The sequence below is a fragment of the Neofelis nebulosa genome, chromosome 17 (genome assembly GCF_028018385.1).
Source record: "Neofelis nebulosa isolate mNeoNeb1 chromosome 17, mNeoNeb1.pri, whole genome shotgun sequence".
In the NCBI taxonomy this organism is placed as follows: Eukaryota; Metazoa; Chordata; class Mammalia; order Carnivora; family Felidae; genus Neofelis; species Neofelis nebulosa.
The window spans coordinates 17,730,449-17,743,482 of NC_080798.1; the positions used below are offsets into that span (position 1 = coordinate 17,730,449).

Consider the following 13,034-nt stretch of genomic DNA (forward strand, 5'->3'; position numbering starts at 1 on the left):
GAGAATCACCTGGGTGGCTCAGTCTGTTGAGCATCTGACTCTTGATTTCAGCTCAGGTCATGATCCCAGGGTGGTGGGATTGAGCCCTGCCTCAGGCTCTGTGCTGAGTGTGGAGCTTGCTTAAGATTCTCTCTCTCTCTCTCTCTCTCTCTCTCTCTCTCTCTCTCTCTCACTCTCTCTCTCTCTCTCTCTCTCCCCCCTCTGCCCCTCCCCTGCATATGCTCTCGCTCTCTCTCTCAAATTAAAAAATAAAAATAAAACTTAAAAAAAATAATCAATTGCATTTAATATAACTTAAGAGTGAACAATACGGAGGTATGTTTACTGGGGTATTTTTCTTCTTTATCTCTTGGCTATGACTGGAAGGAGGGATTTTCCCAGAACTGTGCAATTGGTGCAAACAGCAAAAGCTATGAAAGAAATCACTTATTTCTAGCCAGAGAGCTAGAAAAAGAGGCTCCTGAATGGGAGGGGGTGTGAAATTTCCCTTCTTCCTTCCCCCCTTATCTTCTTTTTTCTCTACTGACTTTGCCCCAACACCAGTACTGGTCATGAGGCTGCATTGCCACTACAGTAGTGTCAACAGAACCAAGAAGAGAGGCCCATAGGATCCAAAGGGAGTCTATATATATTTTTTTCTCTACTTCTGACATTTCGCCACAAAAGAGTTGTGTGACAGCTTGGGGGAGGGGGAGTCATCCAAACTTTGAAACTTATGAAAACATCATAAGGCAAAAATGCATTTCATACACTTAAATGACTAAACATCATAGCTCAGCCCAGCCTACCTTAAACATGCTCAGAACACTCACATTAGCCTCCAGTTGGGCAAAATCATCTAACAAGCCCATTTTATAACAAAGTGCTGAATATCTCATATTTTGTTGATTACTGTACTGAAAATGAAAAACAGAATGGTTCTAAGTGTATTGGTTGTTTACCCTCATGATTGTGTGGCCAACTGGGATCTGTGGCTCACTGCTGCTAAAATCTACCTAGATGGGGAAATGCTGGGTTGAACAGTTTTCTTTAATTTGAAAACTGTTGTGCCTCCATGACTCCATGACGTCTGATGAGAAATCTGCTGTCTTTCAAATTGTTTTCCTTCTTTAAGAAAGGTGTCATTTTGAGGCGCCTGGGTGGCTCAGTTGGTAAGTGTCCGACTTTGGCTCAGGTCATGATCTCCTGGTTCGTGAGTTTGAGCCCCGCATCTAGCTCTGTGCTGACAGCTTGGAGCCTGCTTCAGATTCTGTGTCTCCCTCTCTCTCTGCCCCTCCCCCATGCACAGTCTCTCTCTCTCTCTCTCTCTCTCTCTCTCTCTCTCTCAAAAATAAATAAACATTAAAAAAAGAAAGAGAGGTTTCATTTCTGTCACTGCCTTCAAGATTTTTTTCTTTATAGTTCTCAGAAATTTGATTATAATGTGTGTTGGCTTGGATTTCTTTGGTTTTTCACCCTGTTTGGCTCAGCTTCTTAAATCTGTAGGTTGTAGGTGTATTTCTTTTGCCATATTTGGGACATTTTCAGCCATTATTTCCTCAACTACTTATTTAGCCCTGCCCTCCTTTTCCCCTCCTGTGGGACTCCTGTGTCACAAATATATTTTTTTTCTTTTAATTTCACAGGTCTCTAAGGCTCTGTTTGGTTGGTTGGTTGGTTGGTTTACCTGAGGCTCTGTTTTTGCTTTCAGTCTAGTTTCTCTCTGCTGTCAGACAATAATTTCTATTGTTTCTCTTCAAATTTAATGAATCTTTCCTCTGTACCTTCCATATTGCTGTTCAGCCCATCCACTGAGTTTTCTTTTCTTTTTTTTCCATATCAGTTACTGTATATTTCTATTCCAAAATTTCAATTTAGTTCTCTTTCTGTCTTCTATTTCTTGCTGAAACTTGCTTTGTACTTTTCATTTGTTTCAAATGTTTTTGTAATTGCTAATTAAAGCATATTTATGATGGTTGCTTTAAATATTTGTCAGATAATTCTAAGATCTCTGTCATCTGGTGTTGGCATCTATTTATCTTTTTATTTATTTATCTTTTTAATAGACTAATTTTTAGAGCAGTTCTAGGCTCATGACAAAATATCTATTGATTTTTTATTCAAGTTGAGATTTTCCTGGTTTTGATATTTTATTTTTAAAATAAATGTGGACATTTAGGGTATTAGATCTTATTTAAACCTTCAGTTTTGGGGCACCTGGGTGGCTTAGTCAGTTGAGTATTCAACTCTTGATTTCGGCTAAGGTTATGATCCTAGGGTTGTGGGATCGAGCCCCACACTGAGTGTGGAGCCTGCTCGAGATTCTCTCTGTCTCTCTTTCTCTCTCTTTCTGCCCCTCTCCTCAGCTCATGTTCTTTCCCAGGTGGCTCAGTTGGTTGAATGTCTGACTCTTGGTTTCGGCGTAAGTCACGATCTCACAGTTCATGAGACTGAAACCTGCATCGGGCTCTGCGCTGATGGCAGACAGCCTGCTTGGGATTCTCTCTCTCCCCTTCTCTCTCTGCTCCTCAGCCCCCAGCTTTAAAAAAAAAATTATAAACCTGCAGTTTTAGCTGGCTTCCTCTGACATTGTTATGGCTGAGAGATCAGAGATACCACCTTGTCTCTGCCAAATGTGGGAAGAAGTCTAGGTTCCCTACTCAGGATTCTTTGATACCTGAGAAGGACAAAGCCTCCTAGTTATTGCTGAACAGGGATAAAAGTTCCAGCTCTCCATTCATTAGGCATCCACTGGTAACCTCCCTGGCTGGGACAAATTGGAATGTATTATTACTGTTTCCCAGGTGGTCTATTCTGACAATATAGGAGTGTGTGTGACCTCATTAACACTGGGCAGTGGTGAAACTCCTGACTTCCCTGTAGGCCTGTCTCACACGAGGCCCCTCTCTGAAGGGTATGGGTACCTCATTACTGCTGAGTGGGGGTAGAAATCTCACCTCCCTAAACGGTTTACATTGACACCATGGAAGGGAGGGGTACTGTCTCACACCCAGTGGGTGGTATTCTTTTCTGACCATACCTCTATGAAGCACAGGTAAAGTTGGAGCACCTGGCAATTGTGGAAATCTAGGCTCCCCATGCAGTCCTTGTGGGTCTGGGCAAAACCATTTTTTTTTTTTTTCCTGTGGCGTTTGCCTGGAGTAGAACAGTTACTGTGTAAAAGTTTCCTGTCTTAGTAAGCTGCCCGTTTCCCTGTTCTTTGGTTACAGAGCAGGCTTTTGCTGGGCTTTTCCCCGCTCTTGTCAACACCAGTTGGTATTTCAGGGTTGCCAGCTTCTTCAGCTCCAAATGAGGGATATGTAGGGCAAAAAAATAAAAAAAATAATAAAAAACCCAAAACCCAAACCAAAACAAACAAACAAACAAAAAACCCAAGGATATCACCACTGTCGTATTCCACTGGACCCATGGTCTCAACCCTGCCTGCCGCCATCTTTCCACTTTCAAAATCTTATGATTGTTTTCTATAAACATCCAGGGTTTTTATTTGTAATTAGTAGGAGAAATAGGGGAGAAAGTACCTCTACTCAATCCTGAGGCAGGAAATCCTCCATTTAAAAAAAAAATATTACTTTCACCTTGTACATCTGTCTTCTTCTTGCCCTTTTAAATATCTGTTGTAGGGGTGCCTGGGTTGGTTAAGCGTCCAACTTCGGCTAAGGTCATGATCTCAGGGTTCTTGAGTTCGAGCCCCACATCAGGCTCTGTGCTGACAGCTTGGAGCCTGGAGCCTGCTTCGGATTCTGTGTCTCCCTCTCTCTCTTCCCTTCCCCTGCTCACACTCTGTCTCTCTCTCTTTCAAAAATAAATAAACATTAAAAACATTTTTTAATTTAAATGTCTATTGTGCATATAGAGGATATTCCAGATCTATTTTTATTTATTTTTTAATGTTAGTTTTTAATATTTTTTTTTAATTTTTTTTCCAACGTTTTTTATTTATTTTTGGGACAGAGAGAGACAGAGCATGACCGGGGGAGGGGCAGAGAGAGAGGTAGACACAGAATCGGAAGCAGGCTCCAGGCTCCGAGCCATCAGCCCAGAGCCTGACGCGGGGCTCAAACTCACGGACCGCGAGATCGTGACCTGGCTGAAGTCGGACGCTTAACCGACTGCGCCACCCAGGCGCCCCAGTTTTTAATATTTTTAATGTTAGACACTTAACTGACTGAGCCACCCAGGCGCCCCTCTAGATCTGTTTTTATATTTCCCCCTTTCATTATTTCAAGCTGTCATTTTTCTTGGTCCTGTGATAACTTATCAAGCTGTTAAGATTGACTGATTTGTTACTCTGCCTATCCATTATGCTAATTTTAGTTCTTCAGTCAGATTGCTTCATTTTATTGGCTTCAGTTTGTTCACTTATAAAATAAAGGGGTTGGAAAAATAAAATAAAATAAAATAAAATAAAATAAAATAAAATAAAATAAAAGGGGTTGGAAGAGTCTTGAGCTTCCTTTTCATCTCTAAATATGCTCTATTATAATAATGGTTTAAGAACTAGTAATTAATTGCTAGCTATGCAAATTTCTATTTCCTCATCTGTAAAACGAAATGAGTGACTACACTTCATAGACTTGACACATTGTAAGTTTTCAAAACAGTGTTTGGCAAATATTAAAGACTTAATTACTGGTAGTTACTATTCAGAAACCTATGATCTCCAAGTGTACAAAGGCAGGAATAGGAAGGGCTCAATGGAAGAGTAACAGCTGAACTCTACATTTGATGATGAACACATTTTGATAGATGGTAACTAAGAATTATAGTGGATGGGGGCACCTGGGTGGCTCAGTCTGTTAAGCATCTGATTCTTGATTTCGGCTCAGGTCATGATCTCACAGTTCATGAATTCGAACCCCGTTTTGGGCTCTGCACTGACAGCGTGGAGCCTACTTGGGATTCTCTCTCTCCTTCTCTCTCTCTGCCCCTCACCCCTGCAAACACACACTCTTTCTCAAAATAAATAAATAAACCCTTAAAAAAAAAAAGAATTATGGTGGACGGACATTCCAAGCAGAGGAAAAGGAATAAGAAATGTTGCTAATGTGGAAAAGTGCAAAGCAAGATGTGGGACATCAAGCAATTTATTTTTAGTTAATGCATAAAACACATGCTTTAAATTAGTGATAGGTAAAACTAGAAAAGCAGAAAGTGAACAACACATGAAAGACCTTGAACGTTGATATAAGGAGGTCTGATTATTCTTTACAAGGAATGAAGAATGATAGACATTTATTCTTTGTATGGCAATGAGATAACCAAAGCCATCTTTCAGATTTCTCCAGCGATAAATGGAGATAGCATGTTTATCCAATGACCACATTCTATATGACTCTATCATCTTAAAAACTTTGTTTCTCCTGCCATTTCCTTCCTGGAATATGTACCTGAGGGGAATCTTTCAATTATCTCAGTAGCCTAGGCAACCAGACATTTAACTATTTCCACTTAAATGAAGTTAGAAAAAATTAAAACTGGTTCTGGTTACAGGTGAAAAAGATGGATGTGACTGTCTGCAATGGTCCAGAGACCTTACACAAGAAAGCCAAACAGAACTGTGAGGCCTCTGCAGCCCCACTTTTCAGACATGTCAGCACAACCACTGCAGTCAACCATCCCAACTCACACTTCCCCTCTACTACTGTCTGGGCCTATCATTTCACGTTGCCTTTGAAAATGCCAACCATATCACAAACACTGCAAATGTGCTAAACCTCAACACTATAAAAGTTCTACCTCCACTTTCTGCCTTACCTTAGCCAAACTTTTTCTAAGGATTTCTCTTCTCCTATAGTCCACTAGAGTTGATGTGGCTCATTCCCCATGCCTCATCTCCCATGGATCCCAGATGTCATTATTCTTTGTTGCCTACACATTTGTATTCCTTATCCTCATATGAAAGTCCCTCAGGGACTGGGAGCTGGGAGCTATGTTGTATGTTAATACCCCTTCCTATACTTTGAACTACTGTAACGTGTTCAAAACTCATTCTGGGAATTTAGATTTGAGGAAAAACTCATGGATGTAAACATTTAAAAAGAAACTGGTTGCATTCCAGGTAGATTTGCTCAAACTCATGCTGGCAATTAAAAAAATTTTTTTAATGTTTATTTTTGAGAGAGACAGAGACAAGATGCGAGTGGGTTAGGGGCAGAGACAGAGGGAGACACAGAATCCAAAGCAGGCTCCAGGCTCTGAGCTGTCAGCACAGAGCCCGACATGGGGCTTGAACTCACAAGCTGTGAGATCATGACCTGGACCGAAGTCGGATGCTCAACTGACTGAGCCACCCAGGCGCCCCTTGTGCTGGCAATTTTAAGGACCTATGTGTCTAAGCTTATTTTCACAAAAAGTGCTGTTCCAGTTAGGTTTATTGATTTCCAGGTTGTGGGTTGTATTATGTCCCCCAAAAGATATTTTAGGCCCTAACCCTAGTAGCCATGAATGTGACTTTATTTGGTAACAGGGTCTTTGCAGATGTAATAAAGTCGAGGTAAGCCCTAAATCCAATAACTCATGTCCTTATAAAGAGAGGGAGGTTTGCAGGCAGAGAGGAGACAAGGGGAAGGGGACCATGTGAAGAAAATGGAGTGATGCAATCACAAAACAAGGAATGCCTGGGGCCATAAGAAGCAAGGAAGCATTCGTCCCCACAGCCTCAGAAGGGAGCATGGTCCTCATCACACTAACTGGTTTTGGACTTCTATTTCCACAATGGTGAGAGAACAGCAACAATGTGGTAGCTCATTAACAAAATACTTGACAGGGAGTTGGGGGGGGGGGTGTGCGGAACCCCAAACCAAATACTTGATGGCTTGTTTTAAGTTTTGTGGTATTTTTCTATGGCAGCCCTAGAATACAAACACTCCTCATTCACCAAAAACATTATTAGTTTTTTAATTTTCTCTATCTTTAGCTCATCATCATCTGCATGGAAAACTTAACCCAGCTGGCCAGTCCTCTTCTCTCATTCTCACAGTGGTAAAATCAGTGATGAATGCCAACATATGTGTATTACAAACTTAAGTTAAAAACAGAAAGTACAGAGGCACCTGAGTGGTTCAGTTAGTTAAGCATCTGACTCTTGATTCTGGTTCAGGTCATGATCTCATGCTTCATGGGTTCAAGCCCAGCATTGGGCTGTGTTGATAGTGCAGAGTCTGCTTGGGATTCTCTCTCTTTCTCTGCCCCTCCCCTGCTTGTGCTCTCAAAATAAATAATCCTAAAAAAAAATTTGTTTTAAGGGAAAGTATATATCAGTTTCACTTATGCAGCCAGATTTGAAAGCTTTAAAAACTATCAAACCTATTCCAATAGGACTCCAAGTTGGCCAAGCAAGAATTCAACAAGCAATTCAATAAATGGACTTTTGTACACTTTTATTACACAACACATGTAGTTAAAAAAAAAAAAGTTTATTTTGAGAGAGAGAGAGAGAGAGAGAGAGAGAGACATAGCAAGCTGGGGAGGGGCAGAGAGAGAGAGGGAGAGAGAGAATCCCAAGCAGACTCTGTCCTGTCAGCGCAGAACCCAATGCAGGGCTCAAACTCACAAACCGTGAGATCACAACCTAAGCCAAAACCAAGAGTTGGACACTCAACTGATTGAGCCAGACAGGAGCCCTTACATGTACATTTTTTTAAAGATGGGGGGCGGGGAATTAAAAAAAAAAAACACCTCATATATAATCCCAGCTATTCAGGATTATCACTCTTAGCATTTGCTAACCATCCTTCCTTATTTTATTCTGAATGTGCACAGAAAGGGTGGTACCTTGTATAGAAATGGTTATTTTATATCTTGTGTCATTGGCTTCCCCAACCATACCCTAGGAAATTGCCCATTTTATTGCACTGTAAAAACATGTAAAAGCAGAATAAGTGACCTGAGAGTAATAAAAAGTATGTGCATGTAACTTTCCCTCCCCTCTCTATTCATGCTTATCACTCCCTAGAATCAGAAGAAACAGAAAGGTTTCCGCTTGAAGGTACACTAGGAGAAAGTGTTCTCAAAAAGGGTGCAACTCTTCCAACTTACACATAGCCCAATTAGAAGGCCAGACCTGAAAGGTCATCCATAATTGATGGGTGAGGAAATAGAGTAAAAAAAGCAAGGTCAATGCCATGACACAATTTGGGACCCAGCTCCCATCTCTTCCAAAGACCTCCATCTCCTCTCCTTGTAGACGCTTAAGGAATTTTAAGATGATAAAAATCATGAATTTACACTGAATTGGCTTTGCTCCAATTTTTTTTTTTTTAAATGTTTATTTTGGGAGAGAGAGAGAGCAAGTGAGAGCAGGGGAGGGGCAGAGAGAGACAGAATCCTGTGCTGACAGCATGAAGCCTGAAGTGGGGCTTGAACTCGAGAACCATGAGATCATGACCTGAGCCAATATCAAGAGTCAGTCGGACTGCTCCAGGCAATTTTAAAATATCTGGTGAATTTGTCAGTTTCTATAGGTAGTTCCTTTTACTTAAAAAACTTAAAAGTTTAGAATCTTTTAACTTTACTAGTGAATTCAAAATTTTACCACTCTCTAGTGACTTTATCTCTAGCAGTGTTTGCCTTAAAGACTATTTCGTCTGGTATTGAAACACAACTTTTTATTGTATACTATCTGCCCAGTATATCTTTTTTTGTATTTTTCACCTGTGTACTTATCTTTTTAGATGTGACCCTGGTAAATATAGCTGTTTATAGCTGTTTTAAAACAAAAAAAAAAAAAAAAAAAAAAACAAAGCCCATCATTTCAAAATCTTTGCTTCTAATTGACAAGTTGAGCCTATTTACATTTACTGGGATTAATGATGCATTTAGATTCATTTCAACTATTCATTGTGGTTTCTAGTTATTTCATTTACTGTTTTTCACCTTCTTGCCTTTTTTTAAGTTTATTTTTTTAGTAATCTCTAGACCCAACATGGGGCCCAAACTCAACGACCCCAAGATCAAGAGTCACACGCTCTTCTGAGCCAGCCATGTGCACCTGTATTTTCTTCTCACTACATTTCCTTCTAGTTCAGAAGTTCTCTTTCCCTGCTGCCCCTCCCTCCCTCTCTTAGTGGCTTGCCCTGGTTATTTTAATAGGCACACTTAAGTCCGTGTGTCTGCCACCCTCTTGTAATAAAAGGACCTTAAACCAAATACCTTGCTCACAGAAGTTTGTTTCTCAAAACTTTACTTTTTAAAATTAATTTTAATTAATTAATTTAAAATTAATTAATTAAAATTAATTTTAAAATTAAAATTAAATTTAAATTTAAAATTAATTAGGGGTTCCTCGGTGGCTCAGTTGGTTGGGCGTCCAACTTCAACTCAGGTCATGATCTCACAACTCGTGAGTTCGAGCCCCGCATCAGGCTCTGAACTCTCAGAGCAGAGCCTGGAGCCTGCTTTGAATTCTGTGTCTCCCTCTCTCACTGCCCCTCACCCACTCACACTCTGCCTCTCTCTCTGTCAAAAATAAACATTAAAAAAAATTAAAAAATAAAATTAATTTTACATTTAAGTAAACTCTATGCCCAATGTGGGGCTCAAACTCCTGATCCTGAGATCAAGAGTCACATGCTCTACTGACTGACCCAGCCAGGTACCCCTGCTTCTCAAAACTTTAGTTCTTTCCTTAACTACACAAAGTGGACATTATCATTGTTGTATAGTCACTATTCCTTAAGACATTTATTTTTTTTGAGAGAGAAAAGAGTTTAAGCATGAGCAGGGGAGAGGGGTGGAGGGAGGGAGGGGGAGAGAGAGAGGAGGAGGAGGTGGAGGGAAGAGAGAGAGACGGGGCGGGGTGGGGGCGGGGGGGGGGGGAGAGAGGGAGAGAAAATCCTGAGCAGGCTCCACACTCAATGCAGAGCCCGGCATAGTGGCTAGATCCCATGACCCTGGGATCATGACCTGAGCCAAAATCAAGAGTTGGACACTCAACTGACTGAGTCACCCAGGCATCCCATAAATTTTTTCCCATAAATATTTAACCCTTGGTATGTTTTGTCTGGTCTCCAGTATTTGTTTCACGTATCAACCTATTTTCTACAAGATTCCTGATGTAACATGGCTTCATGTTAATTAATTCTACCCAGTTAATGCTGATTGCCCTAGCATTCAATCCTCCAAACATCTGCATTTTATATTTAGTTCTGTAGGATGATAATCTCATTGTATAGAACTTTCATTCAGTAACGACTCTCATAATTCCCTCTCACTTAGCAGAGTATCTGACTAAGCTTCTCAAATGTAGTAACATCTCAAATCACTGGAGAGAAGCCACCATGTTTGTTCTTGGTCAACTCCATAAAACCCCCAGGGCAATTAAGTTCAAACTGGACACATCTTAGGGATGTCTGAAATAAAGTTTGCTGACAAGGAAAAGGGGATTTTTAGTGAAAAATTTCAGAGGCTTCATTTTACTGGGGACTTAGGAACATGCTTCAACTCTTAAGAACCACATGCCTCCTCTTACTCCTTGAATCTCACATTCTGGCTTTCATTCTAACTAAACAACTTTATCTGATAGTTCATTGAGAAAATATAATTAATCAGATAAGAACATTTTTTATTTTCCCCACCACCAAATTTTCAGATCTGCTTGCACTGATGCTTTTATTCTCTCTTCCCTCCTGTTCAGCTAAAGTAAGCCAGTTCCTATCAACCACTAATTCGGTCATCTATGCAAGTTTGTCTTCTAATTTCAGATACTTTTGTCCTGAAGTTATCTTACTGGGTCATTTTCACCAGTTTACAAATATACGCTATATATTCTATCTTTAGTAACAAACCAATAATCCCTTCCTTAATCTCAAATCTGCCTCAAGCTGGACTCTGGGCTTCCAGTAAGACATTTTGAGTGGTCTATACTTGCTGTCACCTCTTCCTATCTTTGTTCACTGAGTCTAATTTGAGCATTTATTATGTATAGATCACTAAGATTTCCTTTAATGTCAATTATTACTTAATCACAACTGTAGAAGATGATGCACCAGAGATAAGGCAACTGAGGCACAACTGTTACAAAACTTGCAGAAAGCCTCAAAAAAGTGGCAGGACCAGATTTTAAAATTAGGCAGATAGCAGAGCCATACTCTTGCCAATTTATCCTATGCTGCTCCAGTCTGGTTTAGGACCCAAGCAGTCAACCAGAAAGGCTTTTCAAAAGGTCTACAATGACCTACATATTGCCAAATCTAAAGGACATTGTGCTCATCCTATTCACTTTTGTAGAAGCAATCAACAGAATGACTATATTCACACACTTAGACATCTTGGCTTCTGAGACACCAAACTCTAGACTAGATATCCTTTTTAAAAAAAATATTTTGATAGGGGCGCCTGGGTGGCTCAGTCGGTTAAGCGGCCGACTTCAGCTCAGGTCATGATCTCGCGGTCCATGAGTTCAAGCCCCACGTTGGGCTCTGTGCTGACAGCTCAGAGCCTAGAGCCTGTTTCAGATTCTGTGTCTCCCTCTCTCTGACCCTCCCCCGTTCATGCTCTGTCTCAAAAATAAACGTTAAAAAAAAAAATTTAAAATATTTATTTTGATAGAGGGATAGAGAGCATGAGTGGGGGGAGGGGCAAACAGAGACAGAGAAAATCACAAGCAGGCTCCACACTGCCAGCATGCAGCCTGATGCGGGGCTAGAACCCATGAATCAGATCATGACCTGAGCTGAAACCAAGACGGACGGTTAACCAACTGAGCCACCCAGGCATCCTGATATATTTCCCTTTCTCATCAGTATAGCAGATTGGCTACTTTTCATTCCTCTCCATGCCTTCTAAACGTTGGAGTGCCAAGTCTGCAAACTAAGCTTGTTTTCTCTAAACATATGCTTTCCCCGAGTAATCTTATCCTACACTATCATTAATACTATCTGAAGGCTTAGGGTTCCAAAGTGAGTTGTCACCTCTGATTTCCCCTTAGTGGTGTCAAGCAAGCTTTTCAAATCTAACATACCCCAAGTGAAAGTTCGGGAAGTTGAATGGTTTTTTAAAAATAGAACAATCAGGGACACCTACGTGGTTTAGCTGGTTAAGTGTCTGACTTCAGCTCAGGTCATGGTCTTCTGGTTTGGGAGTTTGAGCCCTGCAGCAGGGGCTCTGCACTGACGGCACAGAGCCTGCTTCTGATGCTCTATCTCCCTCTCTCTGCCCCTCCCCCACTCATGTTTTCTCTCTTAAAAAAATAAACATAAAAAAATGGATCAAAAACAATTTTTTAAATTTTTTTTTATTTTTTTAAAAAAAAATTTTTTCAACGTTTTTTATTTATTTTTGGGACAGAGAGAGACAGAGCATGAACGGGGGAGGGGCAGAGAGAGAGGGAGACGCAGAATCGGAAACAGGCTCCAGGCTCCGAGCCATCAGCCCAGAGCCTGACGCGGGGCTCGAACTCATGGACCGTGAGATCATGACCTGGCTGAAGTCGGACGCTTAACCGACTGCGCCACCCAGGCACCCCTAAATTATTTTTTAAAGTAAGCCCTACACCCTACGTGGGGCTTAAACTCACAATCCTGAGCTCAAGAGTTGCATGACCTACTGACTGAGCCAGCCAGGTGCCCCAAAAAACTTTACATATATTTTTACGTTTATTCGTTTTGGGGGAGAGACAGAGACACAGACAGAGAGACAGAGAGACAGAGAGACAGAGAGAGAGAGAGAGAGAGAGAGAGAATATATCCCAAGCAGGCTCCACAGTCAGTGCAGAGCCTGATCTGGGCCTTGATCTCAGGAACAGTGAGATCATGACTGGAGTCGAAATCAAGAGTCGGACACTTAACCGACTGAACCACTCAGGCATCCCCAAAACCTTAAATTTTGATGCATATGCTGTTCTTCTGGAAATGTACAGGACAGGAAAACTGATATTCTAAGATCAGCTTACCTGAAAAAGACATGTTATAAAAAGTATGTGCATGTACCCTTAACTAAAAGTTCTTAAAAATTTCTAAGCTCAAATGATGTTGCAAAATGTTAGAAATGTACAGACAGACCATACAGTGTACGCCATTAACATGTAAAAACAA

General features: G+C 40.8%; 1 long non-coding RNA gene across 1 annotated transcript in view; it reads right to left on the minus strand.

Annotated features, from left to right (window-relative positions):
• Positions 1-261: 261 nt before the first annotated feature.
• LOC131500347 (uncharacterized) overlaps positions 262-13,034 on the minus strand; it is a 42,184-nt gene continuing 29,411 nt past the window's right edge. The window contains exon 2 of the long non-coding RNA XR_009256252.1: positions 262-1,211. This is a non-coding gene — a long non-coding RNA (uncharacterized LOC131500347). The remainder of the gene's footprint in view (positions 1,212-13,034) is intronic.